The sequence below is a fragment of the Schistocerca cancellata genome, chromosome 2, assembly GCF_023864275.1.
Source record: "Schistocerca cancellata isolate TAMUIC-IGC-003103 chromosome 2, iqSchCanc2.1, whole genome shotgun sequence".
NCBI lineage: Eukaryota > Metazoa > Arthropoda > Insecta > Orthoptera > Acrididae > Schistocerca > Schistocerca cancellata.
In genome coordinates, this window is record NC_064627.1 from 497,286,697 (window position 1) to 497,307,682 (window position 20,986).

The following is a 20,986-nucleotide window of genomic DNA, read 5'->3' on the forward strand; positions in this document are numbered from 1 at the left end:
ATCCAGGGAGCAGCCGGAGGATCCCAAATGCAGCATGTGTGATGGGGCACATATCCCTCACCACTTGTCAGAGGCACCCCGCCCACCAATACCCAGAAAATACTAGCGACACGAACAGAGCAAGAGAAGCACAGGAAAACAGAGGACGGACACCAAGTCAAACAAATAAGGCAAGGTGGAGGAAGAAGAGCAAAACAGCGGGCAGGGTGAAGTCTGGGGAAGAGTTCCAAGCCCAGACGGCTGCTGCCCATTGGAGGCAGAGCAGAGAAGGCAACAGGGCATTCTGCCAGCTTCTTGCTGGGCCAACGAGGCTGAGGCACCTTCCCTTACAGAGTGGGGTAAAAGCACCCTTCACGAATATACCTTAAAACAAGGTCAGCTGCTGAGGCACCGTTTGTTACTACCACGCGTATCGAGTCATGGAGATTAAATATTTGTCGCAGGCTGGCTAGGTTAGGATAGCACAACAAAATGTGAACCACAGCCACAGTGGGGCAGGTCCTTGTGACAGAGGAGATGACGATGACTATGACTCAGTCGAGCATGACCGATGCAGAGCCAACAAAGGAAGATGGAGTCCTTGCGAGAGGTCCGCATGGAGGACCTGCACAAATTTTGTCTCTTTTTACTGTCTGTAGTTCGTCCAGCAAAGTCGGAGTGAGCCATTCCATATTCCAAATCCTTAGAACTTGATGGTATAATACCAATCGAAGGTCCACCTCCATATTACTGATTTCAAGAGGCAGCTTGCCGGTAGCCACTTTGACCCACCTGTCAGCAAGTTAATTCCCCAAGATCTCAACATGAGCTGTGGTTCAGACAAAGACCATTGAGTGTCTACATTGCTCATGGGCAAAAAAGGTGTACTAGATAATCATGTGAGGGTAACACTGGTCAAAATCTTGTAAACTGCTCAAAAAGTCATTGCAGATGAGGAAGGATTCACTGGTGCAGGAACAGATATAGTCAATACCATGAGAGATAGCTACCAACTCAAAAGTGAAAACACTGCAGTCATCCAGAAAGGAGCAGAGTTGATCATATTCCACACAAACACTAGCAAAGCCAGAATGACTGGCAACCATCAAGCTATCAGTACAGACTACTTCTGAACCCTGAAACATTGAGAAAATGGAGAAGAAATGGGGGCAGAGGGCCTCAAGTTGAGCCACATCTTTCAGACCTTGTGATATATATAGACAGAACTGTGGATGAAGGGTGCACCATGGAGGTGTACATGAGCAGGCAGGGAGAAGAGGTGGCAGAGGGAAAAGATGGAGTTCAGAAAATAGGGACTAGATGCAGAGTCATTTGAAACCCCAGATCTGGGTCAGCGTTGTGGAACGTGGACCTCCTTATCTGGAAAGAAGAAATGGTAGCTCAGGTGGTCCAGGGAGCAGTGGAAACATAACTTGAGCGATCAATTGTTGTTGACGCAAAAACCGCAGTGGCCAAACCCCGGCCTCCACTAGGAGGCTGAGCATGTGGCTAGTTCAAAAGGTGCCAGTTGCCTATCATACCCTACAATGATGTTTCAGATAAAGTATCTGTAATGCCGAAGGTGATGCCGAGCCGTATGTGAACTCCCATAATCTAGACAGGCCTGGACCAATCCTGTGTGAGCTGTATCAGAGCAGAGCGGTCCACACTGCACAGCTGGTGTTGCTGAGGCATTGAAGAATACTGAGGTGCAACCAACTTGTCCACTTTGCTTGATGATGATGGGGAAGCCATGTCAACTGGGCATCAAAGAACAGTCCCAGAAAACAATGAGAGCCCACCACATTGAGGGACTGGCCATCAAGGTACACATCTGGATGAAGATGTACTGTATATGAACAACAGAAATGCATGATGCAGGTCTTTGCAGCTGAAAAATGGAAGTCATGAGTGACAGCCCAGATTATGCTCTGCATCTTGCTCACTGCAGTCAGCGTTCTGCAATGTCCATCGTGGAAGGAAAATAAATAAATAAAAAAAATAGTCACACAAATAAAGGGACACCGTACTCCCCACAGCTGTCACCAGGCCATTGATAGCCACTAAAAAGAGAGGGACACTTTAGACATAACCCTGCAGAACCCCACCCTCCCGCTGTGGGAAGTGTCAACCTGTACCCAAAAATTGCGGCATGGAAGAAAGTTCTGTATAAAAATTGGGATTGAGAACAGAGGCCCTGCTCACGTTAAGTTGGCAAGAATGTGATGGCGCCATGTGGTATCATAAGCTTTATGTGCATTGGAGAAGACTACAATAAGGAGTGGTGCTGGGCAAAACCTGTTCAGATGGCAAACTCCAGGCGGACTACATTACCTGCAGTAGAGTGGCCTCAGTGAAAACCACCGTGGGTACAGCCAAAATATCATGGGATCAAGGGTCCAATAAGGCTTTCGACTTACCACATGTTCAAGCAACTTGCAGAGGACATTCGTTAAACTTATCAGGCAAAAGCTGTCTGTCTGAAGAGGTGGTTTACCCATTTTCAAAACTGGAAAAATGACACTTTCTCATCAATGGGAAGATAATTCCCATTGCTCCAGTGACGCTTAACTAGGGTTATTTCATTTCAAGTGGACTAAATTTAGGTAAGCTCCCCAATCGATTATCTTCAATTTTGATGAAATTTTTACCGGATGTACACACGGGACTTGCCTGGGTGCTTATCAAATTACAGCTCCATAAATAGTATGACTGGGAAACTAACTGCCTTTTTGTGGAGTCTACTTTTTTGACTTCACAACTTAAATGAATAAATCATCAACTTAGTTTTATGATTGTTTGTGACTTAAGAGACTTGTCGTCCTGTCCAACTTTTTGGGTACATCTCAGTTGTAGAATGAAAGCTCATATTATAACATTATCAAAATGTGCTATCAAAATTGCTCATAAATTTGAATCATATTTTATCGGCCTGTATCTACTGAATGAATAACTTTCTGAAGCTGAATCTTTAGCCATCTGCAGCCTTTCAGCATGTCAAAAAGCTCTATAAGTGGCACCTTGGTGGTTCAAATAGAAACTGACTTATCTAAGTTTCAAGTCTTCTGAATAAGTTTTTAGTTTTTTTTGGCACATGTTCAAGAGGCCATAATTCAAAAGGGATCACCCAAATCTGATTTTCCTTGGCACCAATGGAAAGAGTTTACTCTGTTTGATCAGAAAAGATGTTTTTATTTTTGAGAAATTGCATTTAAGAACAAATAAACTTATTCTTTCATTAGATTAAAAACATACCCTTTGAGCGATCTTGCATTGGTTCATGTTGGCTTTGCCACTACCAGTCTTACTCTTTGTAGTTCCTAAGGCCTACTGTTTCAGTTCTCATTGATTCAGTTGCTGAACGTGTTGATAATATCAATTAAAATGGACTCGGGTGAGCTATACTGTCAACCCCTCTTCCTATAATCATGCCCTGAAATGAGATCCATTCTGTCCGAAATTTTGCTTACCACACCTAGAATAGCTTTCCATCACTGTCCTAATCTCCGCAATATTCTTGTCAGACCCTATGCTGCTCCTGCACCCATCTCCCTACCCTATGGCTCCTACTCCTGTGACCATCCCTGCAGCAAGACTTGTCCTATGCACCTTCCTATCACCACCTATAACATCCTTGTAACTGGCAAAACATACTATCGAAGGGAGAGCCACATGTGAAATTACACATCATATACCAGCTATTATGTAAACACTGTTCAGCCTTCTACATCGGCATGACTACCACCAAATTATCAATTGGGATGAATGGTCATAAGCAGAGGCTATATACAGGCAACACACAGTATCCTGTTGCAGAGCATGCTCTACAACACAACATGACATTCTTGACCTCGGCGCCTATTTCAGCACATGCGCCATCTGCATTCTCCCCCCAGACACCAATTTCTGAGTACTCCGCACGTGCCATCCACCTGGCATTAATTTACGTTAATTTCTTCCGTCTCAGCTTTTCTTCACTGTACTACTCTTTGCTTCACTCTGTTTTAGTTTTCAACATCTTTCATTCTCTTTCCCATCTATTTTCACTGCTCCTCCCACCTCTGTTACGTACAATGCACTTAGCTTCTCAATCCCCACTAACTTGTGCACGATATTTTAGTAGTAATCTTTGTCTTGGATAATACCCTGTCTTCCACCTTTAAGTTCTCAGGTTTTCAAATCTCGTCTGATGCAGTCCTCAACAATAGTCTTTCCTTCTGATCCTATAGAGTAAGCCTCCCCTGACCCACAGTTCTGGGGTAACTTTCCCAAAATTTACCCCTTTTCCCAGACCTCTCCAGTCGCTTTCCTTCACCTTTCTTCCTTCCCCTTCCCCCTTCTGCCTGATAAAGGAGCCACTGGCTCTGAAAGCTTGCCAATCACAAGTTTTTACGTGTTTATTGTGCTGCTGTTTGGTGAGTAGATTTTTATCTATCCAATTAAATAATTTTATCAATAACTGATTGTTTTCATTGTTATATTTCCATTTATTCTAATTGAAATACAGTTTTTTACCTGGGAAAATTCGGCTAAGTTCTTTATTTTGAAAAATGTTACTACTCTTTCTTTTACAACATTTGGAATCTTCTTGCCACAGCTGTTCTTTGGCAGTGCCAACAATACATCATTTTCTATCTTTAATTTCTATATGCTTCTACCACCCTTTCTGAAACACCAAATTCTTGCATTACCTCGTTTACTGTCCAGCCTTGAGGTACTAATGTCAAAATCTGCAATTCTTCAGGTTGCCTTGATAATTGCAACTTCTCTTTCAATTCTTTAATCAGCTGATTTTAATCTTCACATTCAGGATATGCCTTGCTTGTGTAGGTACTGAAAATCTTTTATGTTAAATCCTCCGGCAGCAACAATGTTATTCACAACTGCCTTTTGAGTTTCACTTGCTTTTCATTCTATATAACCTTTGGCATCCCTTGTTGGTACACTGAAATCTTAGAGGAGCGACCCCACTAGTAGTTAGACTTGTACTGAATGATTCTGCTGGATATGTTAGCTCTGGTTCGTCACCTGACTGGGATGAAGTTAACTGAGACTTTGTTGTGTTTTTTGCAGAAAACTGTTTTCTTCAAATTGGACAAATCTTCTGAGCAGGTTTCACACTGCTCTTTGGACAGCTTACAACTGATTGGCTATTCTTGCATTAACAATCCATAACCCCTTTTTCACAGAATGGTTCTTTGCACCAAAAGGTTTACAATGGGATTGTTGTAGAAATTCATACTTGTTCAATATCAAAAGTAGGCTATCGCTTTGTGATGAAAGCGTATCTGGGCATTTTCAATGAGACATATTTCACTTCTTTGGTTTAGTAATTCTTGTAGTACTACTGAAAATTCTATGAGATTAGTTTGAAGCCTGGTTGATGCACAAATGTTTTCCGATGACATGCAGAATTATCTGCAAGGCCAGTGCTATCTGCCATTGAAAGTTCTTTGATATCCATGAAACTACCGTTTAATTTTTACCTCCTATTGCCTTTGATTTCAATATTTTACAATGTAAAAGTGCTGCATATTTCCACCCGAAAAAATTAAACAATCACAGATGACGAAAACTTTTGTGGGGAATTTTGAAACAGAACAAACGAAATTAAATACCCAGATAAACATTTCTTAATAGGCAGATAATTTGAAATAATTTTTATTTACAGGTAAACACATTTGACCAGTAATTACAACAGACTTTACAGCACTTAAAAATGCACACATTAAATCTGAGCATTTTTTGCCACACAAAAGTGTCCTTCGGCGCCGAGGTCAAAGCATGTTTTTAAACTTCATTGTTGTCTATAAACCTGTCTGCCTCAAAAATGAAAGACACTTTACTTGGTACGACAAAGTGAGCTCTTTTCAATGATTGCTTTGGAGATATGGCCTATAGAAAATGAGTCAAAACTAACTAATTAAATTTTTGAGTAGCCTTTGAACATAGATAACACCACACGACTAAAAAATCAGCTTCGTAACGTTAGTCTTTCAATACATACAGGCCAATAAAATACAGTCCAAACTTGTTACTGCAACATGTGTGAGCCACCTTCATAGCATATTGCAATAAATTTACTATAACTCGAGCTTTTGTTCAACAACTAAGCTATTGTACCCAAAAAGTTGAACAGGATCAAAGTTTTGTCATGATAAGTCATTTAGATTCTGAGCAATGGCAAAACAAACTCAATGATTTATTCATTCAACTCATAATGTCAAAAAAGTAGGCTTCATAAAGATGTGTCTATTGGCCTAAACATACTACTTATGGAGCTGTAATTTGGCAAGGATTCATGTAAAATCTATATGTATATCCTGCAAAAACTTCATCAAAATTGGAGAGGGTTGAGGTGCAATCCTTTGGTCGCTTGACATGGAATGACTTTTAGAACATGTATATCAAGTTGGCTAGTCACCAATAGTTTGTTAGTTGGTTACATAGAGCATATATATGAAATTGGCTAGTCACCTATAGTTAATTACTTAGTTACATGTTCCATACTTCATTTGAATGATTCTTATACCGAAATGATGTGGAATGAGTCAGTTTACAGGACACGTATCAAGCTTAGTGTTAGCATTACTGAACACACATCATTTTATTCCCACTCGTGCAACTAAACTTTTTTTTTACTTGCTACCAGTTTTTAAGTAGAAATTCGTTAATGGATTAGAAGGAGTTTTCCAGGAGAAATTATTTTAAATTAGATTTTGCTTTGCTGCCTGTCAGACATTTTATGTTATTGGGCAAATGATCAAAAAATTTTATTGCTGCATATTGAACTACTCTTTGAGGCACTGACAGCTTAAACAATGGGTTACTTTTGTTGTTGTTGTCTTCAGTCTGAAGACTGATTTGATGCAGCTCTCCATGCTACTGTATCCTATGTGAGTCTCTTCATCTTTGAATAACTACTACAACCTACACCTTTCTGTATCTGCTTACTGCAGTCATCTCTTGGTTTCCCTCTACGATTTTTACACCTACACTTCACACTTCCCTCAAATACACTGAACTGGTGATAAATTGATATCTTGGAACGTGTCGTATCAACCAATCCTTTCTTTTCGTCAAGCTGTGCCATAAATTTCTTGTCTCTCCAACTCTATTCAGTACCTACTCATTTGTTATGTGTCTGACACATCTAATCTTCAGCATTCTTCCATGTCACCACATTTCAAAAGTTTCTACTCTCTTCTTTTCTAAACTGTTTATCATCCATGTTTCACTTGCATACTTGCTACATGTCACACATTTACTATAATAAAAGGCTTCCTTACACTTAAATCTATACTTTATGTTAACAACCTCTCCGGTGGACACCACCTTGACGAAGCACTGTCCGTGCGGGTGGAGAGGCTTGCGTATCCGCGGGAAGCTGAAGGCTATGCAGAAGGTAGAGGACCTACTGCAGGAAAGGCCTCAGCCGATGGATCAGACTACGAGTGTCCCACAACATCCCCTCTTCCATATCCACTCCTAGTCCTACCCTATTCCCTGACCCAACCCAAGGTGTGATGCGATCCATGCTGAGGGGTGCGTGGCACATGGGAAGATGTGTCGCAAACGGAGTCTCAGGGATACCGGGTGACCTCCCTGAGTAATTAGCATTACACTGCGCAGGGTATTTGTAGTGTGGACCTTCTAGATCCCCAAATCTCGAAGGACCAACATGGACACGATTACAGAAAAAGAAACTGAGGGGCAAATTGAGACCTCAGATAGTCAAACATCGGGGACTGAACCGATGGAAGGCACTTCCACTACTGAATCAGGGTCTAGACCTGAGCCAGAAGTGGGAACTGTAACCGAGAAGTTAGACCAGATTAAGATCAAAAGCTTGTCTGGGACCCAAAGGAGGAAGCTACTCAGGGAACAGAGGGAAAAGGAAGGAAAAGAATGGCTTACTAAACACAAATGGAGGTAAGTAAAGGGACTAGAACCCAAGACCCCCCGGAAAAAACTGTCTCAGGTTGCAGGTGACACGCAGACCCACCCAACGTCAAAGACAGGTAGTAAGTGGATAAGGGAGGAATCAAAGACTCCCTCCTCCCTGGATAAGCGAGTCCAGAAAAACCGAGGCAAGAAATAGGGAAACAGACCTACAGTACTGCAGTCTCAGTTTTTAGGATGGCAGCTATCCAGGAAGGTTATCCACTGGTGGCCATTACTTCGCAGCAGGAGGAACTAGTACAGATGGCCCTCTTTGAAAAGATTGGGGTGGAAGCTGGCCCAGGTCCCAACTTCAGGAGAGTCTATCTAGATCGTGGTGCACTCATTTTTGTCTGTGAGGAGGTGCACACAGTAGAATGGCTCAAGGACAAGGTGCCCATGATATCCCCGTGGGAAGATGCGAAGCTGCTGGTCAAGATGGCAGCGGAGCTTCTTAAGACTGCAAAGATATCATTATGGGTACCCAAGATCCTTAAGGAAGTCTCTCCCAAGACTCTGTTTGGGAAAATAGGGGCCCAGAACCCAAAAGTCCCGACACAAGACTGGAGAGTGATTAACCAGAAGGTTAACCCTGGTGGTGGAGGTTGGTGAAAAGTCCCTGAAGACGATGCAAGAGCAGGACCTGAAACAGTTTTTAGGGTTCTCGCAGGTCACCGTCAGGGTTCTCAAAGATGGCAATAAGACGGAGCCTGGAGGTGCTGTAGATTAATCTGCAGCACAGTAAAAGGGGCCTCTGCTGCCCTGAGCTGCTGCCTGGTGCGACAGGAAGTGGACGTGGCCCTGATACAAGAACCCTATTTATACAAAGGGGGTGTTTCGGGCCTCGGAGGCACTGGAGGTAAGCTGGTCTATGCTAGAAATCTAAGAAACTCCAGAACATGCATCTATGTTAGAAACGGCATTTCTTTCATGCCAATGATGGATTTCTGCTCTAGGGACTTAGTGACCATCAAAATGCAGCAATGTGAGGAAGGTATCATGAGGGAAATTGTCTTGGCCTCAGCATACCTTCCTGACGAAGACAGTTCTCCCCCTTCCTTGGAGGTGAAGAGGCTGGTAGAGACTTGCCATCGGCAAGGTGACCAACTGCTGGTGGGGTGCGCCGCCAATGCCCACAACGTAGTGTGGGGCAGCAAGGACACTAACAGTAGAGGTGAGTACCTTCTTGAATTCCTCTTAGCTAACAACTTAGAGGTCCTGAATAGGGGCAATGAACCTACATTCAGGAATAGCAGAAGAGAAGAAGTAATTGCCATAACATTTGGTTCCATGAGTATGGGTAGCTATGTCAAACAATGGCATGTGGTGTTGGAGCCATCCTCATCGGACCACATGTACATTAAATTCAAGGCTGAAATGGGAATCAGACAGACCATGACTTATAGGAATCCCAGGAAAACAGACTGGGAGACATATAGGAGGGACCTTGACTTAGGCTTATCGGAAATTAAAACCACGATAAGGAAGCCAGTAGAATTGAAGGAAGTAGCAGAGGCTGTTACATCTGCCATAGTGACCTCATATCAAGACGACTGCACAATCACCAGGAAGTGCACAAATAGGAGAGTTCCTTGGTGGAATAACAAATTGGAAACGCAAAGAAAACAGGTACGGAGACTGTTTAATATTGCGAGACGTAAAGGACAATGGGCTAAATATTGTGAGGCCCTTGTCAGTTACAACCTTGCAGTAAGACAAGCAAAGGAGGCATCCTGGAAGGCATTCTGTGAGGAAGTGGAAGCTGCACAAGCCAGACTTCACAAGATTCTCACTAGAGTACCAACTAATCCAGGAGGTACGTTGAGGAAGGAGGATGGGGAATATACAAAGACAGCACATGAGACGCTGGAATTGCTCCTCAAAACTCACTTTCCTCAATATGCTCTGCCGGATAACACAGACCAGTATGTGACCCCATAGAGACAATGGTTCTCAGACACTTTAAGAGAGGACTGGGAATCGGCCAAGGAGTGTGTGAACTTCAACAAAATCCAGTGGGCAGTGGGAACATTCCAGCCGTTCAAGTCACCTGGCCCAGGTGGAATTTTTCCAGCTCTCCTGGAACAGGCAGGAGGAAAGCTTATAAGAATCCTATGCAGGCTATTTAGGGTTAGCTTAGCAGTAGGAATCATTCCCAATGTTTGGAGGGCAGTGAAGGTTGTCTTCATTCCAAAGCCAGGGAGAATTGATCATACCAAGGCCAAGGATATGAGACCAATCAGTCTGTCCTCCTTAATCCTCAAAACACTGGAAAAACTGGTTAATGTATACGTTGGGGAGAGGAGGCTATGTAGGGTCCCTCTACACCTGAACCAACACGCATACCAACCAGGTAAATCATAAGAAACAGCCCTCCACCAACTCGTCGGGAAGGTGGAAAAAGCACTTCACTTCCAAGAAATAGCCCTCTGCATCTTCCTGGATATTGAGGGGGCCTTTAGTAACACGACCTTCGATTCCATGGAAAGGGCAGCAGAGGTGCATGATCTGGGGACCACTATATGTAGGTGGACCAGAGCCATGCTTAGTGGAAGGAAGGTAGAGGCTACCATGATGAATGAAAAGATGGTAATTAAGAGCACTAGAGGTTGCCCACAAGGAGGAGTTTTGTCTCCTCTATTGTGGAATCTAGTGGTGAACGAACTAATTGAGGAACTAAATTCCAGACAATGCTTCTGCCAAGGATATGCAAATGACCTTGTCATAGTAATATTTGGCAAATTCACCGACACAGTCAGGAATATGGCACAAGGAGGGTTGGACATTGTGCAAAAATGGTGCATTAAACAGGATCTGAGACTGTTGTGGTGCCATTTACGAAGAGACATATTCAGCATGCAAGTTGAAATCTAAAGCTCTTCGATGAAACTCTACCTGTGAAGGGGACAGTGAAATATCTAGGGGTAACCTTGGATGAGAAGCTAACTTGGACCCCCCCCCCATATTAAGAGTATCTGCTCCAAGGCAAAAAGCACTTTAGTGAGTACTAGGAGGGCTTGTGGCAAAAACTGAGGCCTAAGCCCCAGGGGTATGCACTGGATATACACCACAGTGGTTAGACCTAGGATTTCCTATGGGGCCGTAGTGCGGTGGAAGAAGGTAGAACAGCGGGTTGCTGCTAAAGAGCTTGCTAAGGTGCAGAGATTGGCCTGCTTAGCCATAACAGGCAGAATTAGCAGCACACCAACTGCTGAAATGGAAGCCATGCTGGACATGCCTCCACTTCACCTTTGGGTTAAGATGGAGGCAGCAGCTGGGGCATACAGACTTAAAACTGGCCAAAACTGGGTCTCATTTGGATATCCAGAATCACACACTAACGTAGTAAGTGAGGTAAATATAGGTATGGCTGGGGAAATGCCCACTGACTATATAATAACTCCTAACTGCTTCGACAAGGCTTAGAACATAATAATTGGAAGTAGGGAGCAGTGGGAGAAAACAGTTCGGCACCATACGGGGGACATCGTTTGGTTCACCGATGGGTCGAAAACAGATCAAGGCGTTGGGGCAGGGTTGTACAAGGTTCAGCCAAGACTGGAGAGCATCATCTCTCTGGGGAAACTGGCCTCTGTATTCCAAGCCGAAATTACTGCAATCAGGGCATGTGTGGAGGAGAATATGCATAGGTGCTACAATGACCATAGCACCTACATCTATTCAGACAGCCAGGCAGCCCTGAAACCATTGGCAGCTCCTGCAACAAGATCTAAGATTGTTGTAGATTGCCACAGGGCTCTGGTGGAGCTAAGGGGAGGCAATAGGGTGAACCTAGTGTGGGTCCCTGGCCACTCAGGTATCTGTGGCAATGAACAAGCTGATAGATTGGCTAGGATGGGGGCAACAACTCCATTTATTGGACTGGAACCCGTCTTGACAATCACCAAGGCTATGATCAAATTAGAACTAAGGAACTGGCTTAGGAAACAGCACGTAGGATATTGGACCAAGGTCCATAACCAAAAACAGGGTAAGGTAATGATGCCCAAGCCATGTTTTAAAAGAAGCTCTGTAATACTGGGATTGAACAGGAAAGAGTTCAAACTCATGACTCGACTGACGAACGGCCACGGGAACTTCAAAAAACACCTACACACAATGAGTATAATGGAAGAGAACACTAAATGTAGGATCTGTGGTGAGGGTGAAAAAACTGCATAACACCTAATCTCTGAATGCATGGCATTGGAGAGTAAAAGATACAGTATTTTCGGGACAACTAGACCTGAAGAAATTGTGTCTAACAAAAAACTGGTTGAGGGACTCCTTGCACTATTCAAGGGCACTGGTTGGCTTTACTAGATATACAGGGAGCAATACCGCACAATAAAACTAGTTTCGGTGCGGGTAGTGGCGGGTTAGACCTAAGCTGTTTGAGCTCTCCTGTTAAAATCAAATCAAATCAAATCAAATCAAATCAAATCTAATCTTTACGTTAATCACAAATTTAGCATTGGAGGGCAACGTGGAGGGTAAAAATCGTAAAGGGAGACCAAGAGATCAATACACTAAGCAGATTCAGAAGGATGTAGGTTGCAGTAGGTACTGGGAGATGAAGAAGCTTGCACAGGATAGAGTAGCATGGAGAGCTGCATCAAACCAGTCTCAGGACTGAAGACCACAACAACAACAACAACAACGTTAACAAATTTCTCCTCTTCAGAAATGCTTCTCTTGCCATTGCCAGTCAACATTTTATATGCTCTCTACTTTGGCAACCATCAGTTATTTTGCTGTCCAAATTGCGAAACTCCTCTACTACTTAAAGTAGTCTCGTTTCCCTAATGTTATTCCCTCAGCATGGCCTGATTTAATTCTACTACAGTCCAGTATTTTTGTCTTGCTTTTGTTGATCTTGTATCATCCTTTCAGGACACTGTCCATTCTATTCAACTGTTCTTCTGGGTTCTTTGCTGTCTCTGACAGAATTACAATGTCACTGGCAAACCTCAAAGTTTTTATTAATTTTCCCTTGACTTTAATTTCCTTTACTGCTTGCTCAATGTACAGATTGAATAACATCAGTGATAGGCTACAACCCTGTCTCGCTCCCTTCTCAGCCGCTGCTTCCCTTTCATGCCCATCAACTCTTATAACTGCCATCTGGTTTCTGTACAAGTTGTAAACAGCATTTTGCTCCCTGTCTTTTGCCAATGTCACCCTCAGAATTTCAAGGAAGGTATTCTACTCAATGTTGCCAAAAGCTTTCTCTAAGTCTATAGATGATATAAACGTAGGTTTCCCTTTCCTCAACCTATCTTCTAAGAGAATTAGTAGCATCAGTATTGCCTCGTATGTTCCTACAGTTCTCCTGAATCCAAACTGATCTTCCCCAAGGCCAGTTTTCCATTCTTCTGTAACAAATTCATGTTGGTATTTTACAGCCATGACTTATTAAACTGGTAGTTTGGCAATATTCACACCTGTCAACACCTGCTTTCTTTGGAATTGGAATTATTATATTCTTCTTGATGACTGAGGGTATTTCGCCTGTCTCATACATCTTGCTCACCAGATGGAAGAGTTTTGCCATTTCTGGCTCTCCCAAAGCTATCAGCAGTTGTAACGGAATGTTGTCTACTCCCTAGGCCTTTTTTCAACTTATGTCTATCAGCACTCTGTCAAATTCTTCATGCAATATCATAGATCCTCTATTATACTCTTTCCATCTTTCTGCTTTCCCTTCTTTCCTTAGCACTGATTTTCCATTTGAGATCTTGATATTCATACAGCTTGTTCTCTTTTCTCCAAAGGTCTCGTTAACTTTCCTGTAGATGGTATCTACCTTTCTCCTTATGATATATGCTTCTAAGTCATTTCATTTATCCTCTAGCCACCCTTGCTTAGTCATTTTGCACTTTCTGTCAATCTCCTTTTTTCAACGTTTATATTCCATTTCACCTGCTTCATTTACCACATTTTTTTATTTTGAAACAACAGAAAATCCAGGATGGAATATAACAATATTATGAAAAGGAAAGTTGCCAATCAACATATAGCAGACGCTGTGTCGCAGAAGGGCACAACAAAAAGACTGTCACAGTATAAGCTATTGGCCAACACCTACAGTAACTCTGACACACGACTGCAGCCCGTGTGTCATTTATTTCCGACAAAGGCCTTGTTGGCTGAAAGCTTATATTGTGACAGTCTTTTTGTTGTGCATATCCGCGACTTAGCACCTCCGCTATATGGCGAGTGGCAACTTACTTTCTTTTTCATATTTTTGTATTTTTTTCTTTCACGGTTAAATTCAGTATCTCTTGCGTTACCCAAGAATTTCTACTAGGCCTAGCTCCTCTGCTGCCTTCACTACTTCATCTCTCGAAAGTTACCCATTCTTCTTCTACTGTATTCCTTTCCCCTGTTCTTGTCAATTGTTCCCTAATGCTGCTTCTTAAACTCTCAACAACCTCTGGTTCTTTCAGTTTATCCAGGTACCATCTCCTTAAATTCCTACGTTGTTGCAATCTCTTTAGTTTTACTCTACAGTTCATTATGAATAAATTGTAGTAAGAGTCCACATCTGCCCTGGAAATCTTTGTCTTAACATTCTATTATCAACCTGAAACCTGCCGATGTTTCCAGGTCTCTTCCACATATACAACCTTCTTTCATAATTCTTAAACCAAATGTTAGCAATGATTTTGGGTCATTCCATGTCAATTGCAACCAATTTGAGAAAATGTTCCAGCTGATAGTCTCAAATTTGGCTGAAATTTAGCACACCAATGCTACCAAGTGTGGAACATTCATGTACAAAATTTTAAGTTCCCCTGCCAATTAGTTCCAGAATTGTCGCTTGTGAAAGAAGGTGGCGTGACCCGGAAATTGCAATCCGCATCTGGCACTCTATCTTCAGACCCAGCTTCAAGGTCTTAATAACTTTGGAACTATTCCACACAGTCCAGTGAAATTTATACAACCCAGTAATATCCACTTAAAGAACACACTATATGAATCAAAACACCAACAACATATTTCTGAGGGAAAATAAAAAATTCCAAAATGTGATTAAAATTTTTTTTTTTTTTTTTTTTTTTTTTTTTTTTTTTTTTTTTTTTTTTTTTTTTTTTGAAAGCTTAATGTGGCCTAAACACACACAGAACTCATCTTGTCCATATCAGTCACACAAATAGAGTTACATGCACACAAAATTACAAAAATTTGAAAAATTACCTGAAAAACATGAATTTTCTTAGTGTGGTAGCACAAAAGGGACAAGTGATATCCAAGCCAAATTTCAAGCACTGCATAAGTAGACCATAATATAATATGTGGCAAAATTTCAACTTGTTATTTCAAGGCATTTGTGTACAATAAAAGTTGACAGAGATGCATTTGGTTATGTTACTTTTAACATGATTTAGCAAGTAATAGTGATGATGCAGACAGCTTGTTTTGGATAAAGTTGCAGCAATTGTTGGGAATCATTAGGCAACAGAAAGTTAAACAATGGTAGTTTTCAGGGACAGACAGTCATTGCTAGGGAGGAACAACAAAGGAAACAAGCAACAATTACAGGTTACTCATGTTTTTAAGATTCTAGTTCCGACTGGTCAGTACTGTTGTGGAAAGTCAGTATGGAGGCAGAAGAGTGTACGTGTACTAGTGGTGCTTTTGTTCAAACAAGTTTCAGTATTGGTAAGGTACAAGCATCTGAATGTCATAAAAGAACATATGAACAAAATCTGGCATTCGCTTTGTACTGTATGATCAGGATGAATTGGACCAAGATTTGTTGCTATGGAGATCCAGGATACAACATGTGGGCACAAAAAGTACAGTTCCAGGAAACTTTAGTGTTTGTTATCATCCCAGCTATGGTAGAAGAAAACTACAAGAAGCTCAAATGGAATTAAAACACAAAATAGCTGACACACTAATGGTGGAAGAGGAAGAACTATCTGCTCCAAAGGAACAGAAATCATGCCAGAAATGCTCTGATTTGGACAAAATTGTGCATGATTTGAAAGAAAAATGTGCCATATCCACACGCCAGAAAAAAGTAGCAATTTTTACTCATGCACCTTCCATATGGTCTATTGACTACACTGCAAAGGAATTCAATGTTTCTACATATATGGTAAGGCACGCTACGAAAATAAAAGCAACACAAGGAGTGCTTCCACAACTTCAGCAGGCTCAGGGTAAGCAATTGAGTTCAGAAATAAAGGTGCTCGTGTCGGAGTTTATGAAAATAATGACTACATCTGAATAATGCCTGGAAAAAAAGACAATGTAATGGGGAAAATGGGAAATGTACGTGTACAGATGCAAAAAAGACTTGTTATGCAACATATCAGAACTAGCCTATATGTAGAATTCAAGGAAAAATATCCCAATACCAAAGTAGGTTTATCATCTTTTTTCAATCTTCAGCCAAAATGGGTTGTGCCTGTAAGTGCAAGGGGCACATACAATGATTGTGTATGTGGGACCCAACAAAATGCTAAGCTGATGTTTGCTGCTATAAGGGATTCTGGTCTGCATTACAAAGGTGCAATGAAGCCGCTAGTGTGTGACATCAGTTCCTACCACTGCATGATACACAGGTGTGAAAAGTGTCATGGTAAGGCAAATCTTGCAGAACACATGAATAACAATCTGTATGGTGAACTCCTTATGGATGATGATGAACTTGTTTCTTATAAACAATGGACACACATGGATTGCACAAGTCTTGAAACAAAGCAAAGTACAGTGGAAGATTTTGTTGGAATGTGATGTCAAAAAACGCACAAACTGACCACACACACCTTCACAGCAACAGCACAATTGGCTTATCACCAGTTTTGTAAGGATAATTTGAAACAAGATGAAATTATAGTAATACAAGACTTTTCTGAAAATTATGCATTTATAGTTCAAAATGCCATCCAAGGATATCATTGGGACAACAGTCAAGCAACTCTCCAGCCATTTGCAATTTACTATAGAGGTGAATCAGGTGATGTCATGAACCTGTGTGTTTTTAGTGACTGTTTAATTCATGATGCCATTGCAGTTCATGCCCATATTCGCACTGTCATGGCATATGTGAAAAACAAGCTGCCTCATATGTGAAAAACAAGCTGCCTCATATACATTTTGTGAAATACTTCAGTGATGGGGCAGCTAGTCAGTACAAAAACTGTAAAAATCTCAAAAATTTATGCATGCATTACCATGATTTTCAGATTCATGTAGAATGGAATTTTTTCACAACAAGTCATGGTAAAAATATATGTGATGGTATTCGTGCTACCATTAAGCGCATGGCACCACGAGCTAGTCTGCAACACCCTACAGAAGGTCACATTCTAACACCTCTTCAATAGTTTACCTGGGTACAGAAAAATATCTCTGGCATACAATCATTCTATGTTACGAAAGACGAGGTGAAATCAGTTGAAGAGTTGCTAAAAAGCACACTAGAACACGTTAAAACTGTTTCAGGTACAAGGAGCCACCATCACTTCTCTCCAGCAGACTCTGACAATGTGCAGATGAGTAGACTGTCCGGTTATAACTACAGGTTCATGCACAACATGTGTCTTCACAGTGTGTGTGACTCAGGATTCAGAAGCAAAAGCAGCAACATACAAGAAGGTTGCTATGTTATTGCTGTTTATGATGACAAATGGTACTTAGGATGTGTTGCAGAGTGCTGTGAAGCAGAAGGTGATGTATTTGTGAACTTCATGGCACCAGCAGTATCACTTCATTGGCCACGTTTGGCAGACATGTGTTGGATTCCTTTTAAACATATTCTTATGACAGTTCCAGTTCCTACCACAGTGCCACTCAATGTACAGAGTACAGTAGCTAAAGTGTGGGAGAACTTCAGTTCGAAGCACAATCGACTGGTTTTTAGCAGTTAAGGTGCAGTAAACATTAATGATAGGTTGTGTTAATCTGTCTATATGTTGTTGCATAGTGATTAAACAGTTGTGAGAGAGGACAAGAAGAGGCAGAAGAATTTACGATATGTTTTTACAAAATTGTGTTGTGGTATAATGACCACATCATTAAATACATATCTCAACTTCCATTGTACACAAATGTCTTGCAATAATATGCTGAAATTTTGAGATATATATCATTATGGTCTACTTATGCAGTGTGTGAAATTTGGCTTGGATATCAATTATCCCTTTTGTGCTACCACACTTCAAAAATCCATGTTTTTGAAGTAATTATTCAAATTTTTGTATTTTCGTGAGCATGTAACTCAGTTTTTGTGACTGATATGGGCATAATAAGTTCTGTGTGTATTTAGGCCACATTAAGCTTTCCACAAAAAAAATTATATATATACACCCTTTTTGAGTAAATTATATTTGGCATAGAGGGCAACTACAATATGTACCTTTTAACGTATTACATTTTTTAAATCACATTTTGGAATTTTTTACTTTCCCTCAGAAATATGTTGTTGGCATTTTGATTCATGGAGTGTGTTCTCTAAATGGATGTTACTGGGTTGTAAAAATTTCACTGGACTGTGTGGAATAGTCCCCAAGTTATTAAGACCTGAAGTTGGGTCTGAAGATAGATTGCCAGATGTGGGTTGCAATTTCCGGGTCATGCCACCTTCTTTCACAAATCATAATTCTGGAACTAATTGGCAGGGGAAACTAATACATTGTACACGAGTGTTCCACACATGGTAGAATTAGTGTACAGAATTTCAGTCAAACCTGATACTATGAGCTGGAGCCCCTGGTTGAACTGACATGGAATGACCCACTGACCAAATAACTGATGACTTCATACCATAACCCCTTAAACGTAACGGTACAACATTATGGTTCAAGTTTAGAGTTTACTAACAACTGTTAACATGAAACTACTATAATATTTTGTTAATAAAACCCTGACAAACCAGCTATTTCTTAAGCAACATTTTCAGCAGAGTGAAAGTTTTCTGTCATTGTGGCAAAGAACAACACCACCTATTGTATTTCCAAACTGTGCTGTGTACTTCACAAAATAGAAAATATTGTGTCTGTGCAACATATTGCCCACAAACCACGGACCTTGCTGTGGTGAGTGGCTTGAATGTCTCAATGATACAGAGAGCCATGCTGTAGGTGCAACCACAACAGACGGGTATCTTTCGAGAGGCCAGACAAACTTTGGTCCTGAAGAGTGGTAAACAGCCTTTTCTGCAGGGGCGGCATTCTGGATGAATGACTGATATAGCCTCGTCACATTATGTAACGTGGACTTCTGTGTTGGTACTGTGAACAGCAAAGCATGTAAAAACTACAGCCACCATTTTTCCTGAGGATATGTTTAAATGATACTAGTATCCTCTTGGATAAAACAGTTCCCATTTTGATCTCCAGGCAGGATTAATCAGGAGGATATTATCAGGAAAAACAAAACTGGCAATTTACAAGTTGGAGCATGAGATATTAGACCCCTTTATCAGGCAGGTAGATTAGAAAATTCTAAAGGGAAATGAATAGGTTGAAGTTAGATACAGTGGGAATGATGAAGTTCAGTGGTAGGATGAACACAACTTCTGATCAGCTGAGTACAAGGTTATAAAAACAATATAGGTCGCTAGAGGTAGTTCAGGAGTAGGTCTAGCAATACGTAAGGAAATAGGAATGCAGACAGCTACGACAAACAGCATAATGAACACATTATTGTAACCAAGATAGACATGAAACCAACACGCTCCATGATAGTATATGTTTGTATGCCAATCAGCTCTACATACAAGGAAGAGCTTGCCAAAAATGTATAATGAGATAAAAGAAAATAAGCTTTTGAAATACATTCAATCCTCCTAATGGTCATCTACCTTTATCTCCTCGTTTCTCAAAATGAACAAGCTTGCTACAGACTGAAGACCACAACATACAATATATTAAAAGATGTTATTAACAGTAGGTTTATTTTATTGCAGCTCACTATTTACAATAACTAAATGGCAGAATCAGTATCCGGCCTCGTTTTAAATGTAAATGAAGGGCGATAACGCATTGTATAGAATGGTTACTTATGGCTTTTGTTGTAGAATACTATATATCTTATAGATAATTAATTGGAAGAAAAATAACAGGCCTTGTTGTCGTCAGCTGTTTACTGAGTTGTGACAGCTGGGTTACTGGCCCCTGAGGTGGAAGAGGAAAGGCTTGGAATTCATACCATTGAAATTAGTATAATTAACACCAGTACTGGTGGGATTCATCATTCTCTCATACTGCTTAAACTTTTTCGATACTTCGGGATTCTGAAGGGAACTGCCACGTAAGTAAATCTAAATCCTGATATTCGATAACTCTCTGTGACCAAGAAATGTAAACACGTAGGGGGCAGTTCTGAGAAATGAATAAATATACTGAAAATTCACAAATCACTGTTTTTCCAAGTTCTTTGTCTGTCAGTCTCGCGCTAGAATGGTGGCACAACATAAGCAGCATTGTGGGTACAGCTATTCATCTGATACTACCGCTTTAGAATTTTATTATTGTTAAAACTACTCACTCCCAGCTACCTTACCTTTCAATTTCTGAAATATAAACATGTTAAACTCAGTTCACACAGTTTCGCTGTCAAGTCGGAACCATATCTGTAAAATACCCGCCAAACTCAGACGAAAATTTCCAAAGTTCTAATCATTTGAGAAACGGTGGCCACCACATAAACACCACTAACAACAAACACATCTCAACTATTCACGCCTACACATTTCACAGCATACAACAAAGCCTCGCTTTACTATGTAATATCGGTAGTCAAAGATCTTGAGTCTTCTGAGTTCTGACTGTTTCTAGGATACACGCTTACGACAACAAATAGTGGAATTGCATTGCAAATGTATTGGTGTAAAACGGTTATTAAATTTGCTCAACATTTTTTTGCTAAAAACGACTTATACACGGGATATAAACAGTTCAATGCCAGTCTCACTACTAACACACTCTTGACAGATGATAGGTATCCTATAGCAAACAACAAATACTGTCATGAACATCGGGATATAATAAACGGAGGCACAAACTTGTTAAGTGAATTTTTAGTATAAAAAAACGGGAAAAAACTATTA

General features: G+C 40.9%; 1 protein-coding gene across 2 annotated transcripts in view; it reads right to left on the minus strand.

The window, feature by feature from the left end:
* Window positions 1-20,986, minus strand: part of LOC126162036 (deubiquitinase DESI2) — a 121,206-nt gene that overhangs the window by 65,190 nt on the left and 35,030 nt on the right. The window contains exon 1 of one of the 2 annotated variants that reach the window (XM_049918263.1): window positions 20,440-20,697. The exons of the other annotated variant lie outside the window; for it this stretch is intronic. The gene's annotated coding sequence lies outside the window, so the exon portion shown is untranslated. Of the gene's footprint in view, window positions 1-20,439; window positions 20,698-20,986 lie in introns of those variants that run through there. 2 annotated transcript variants of the gene reach the window in all.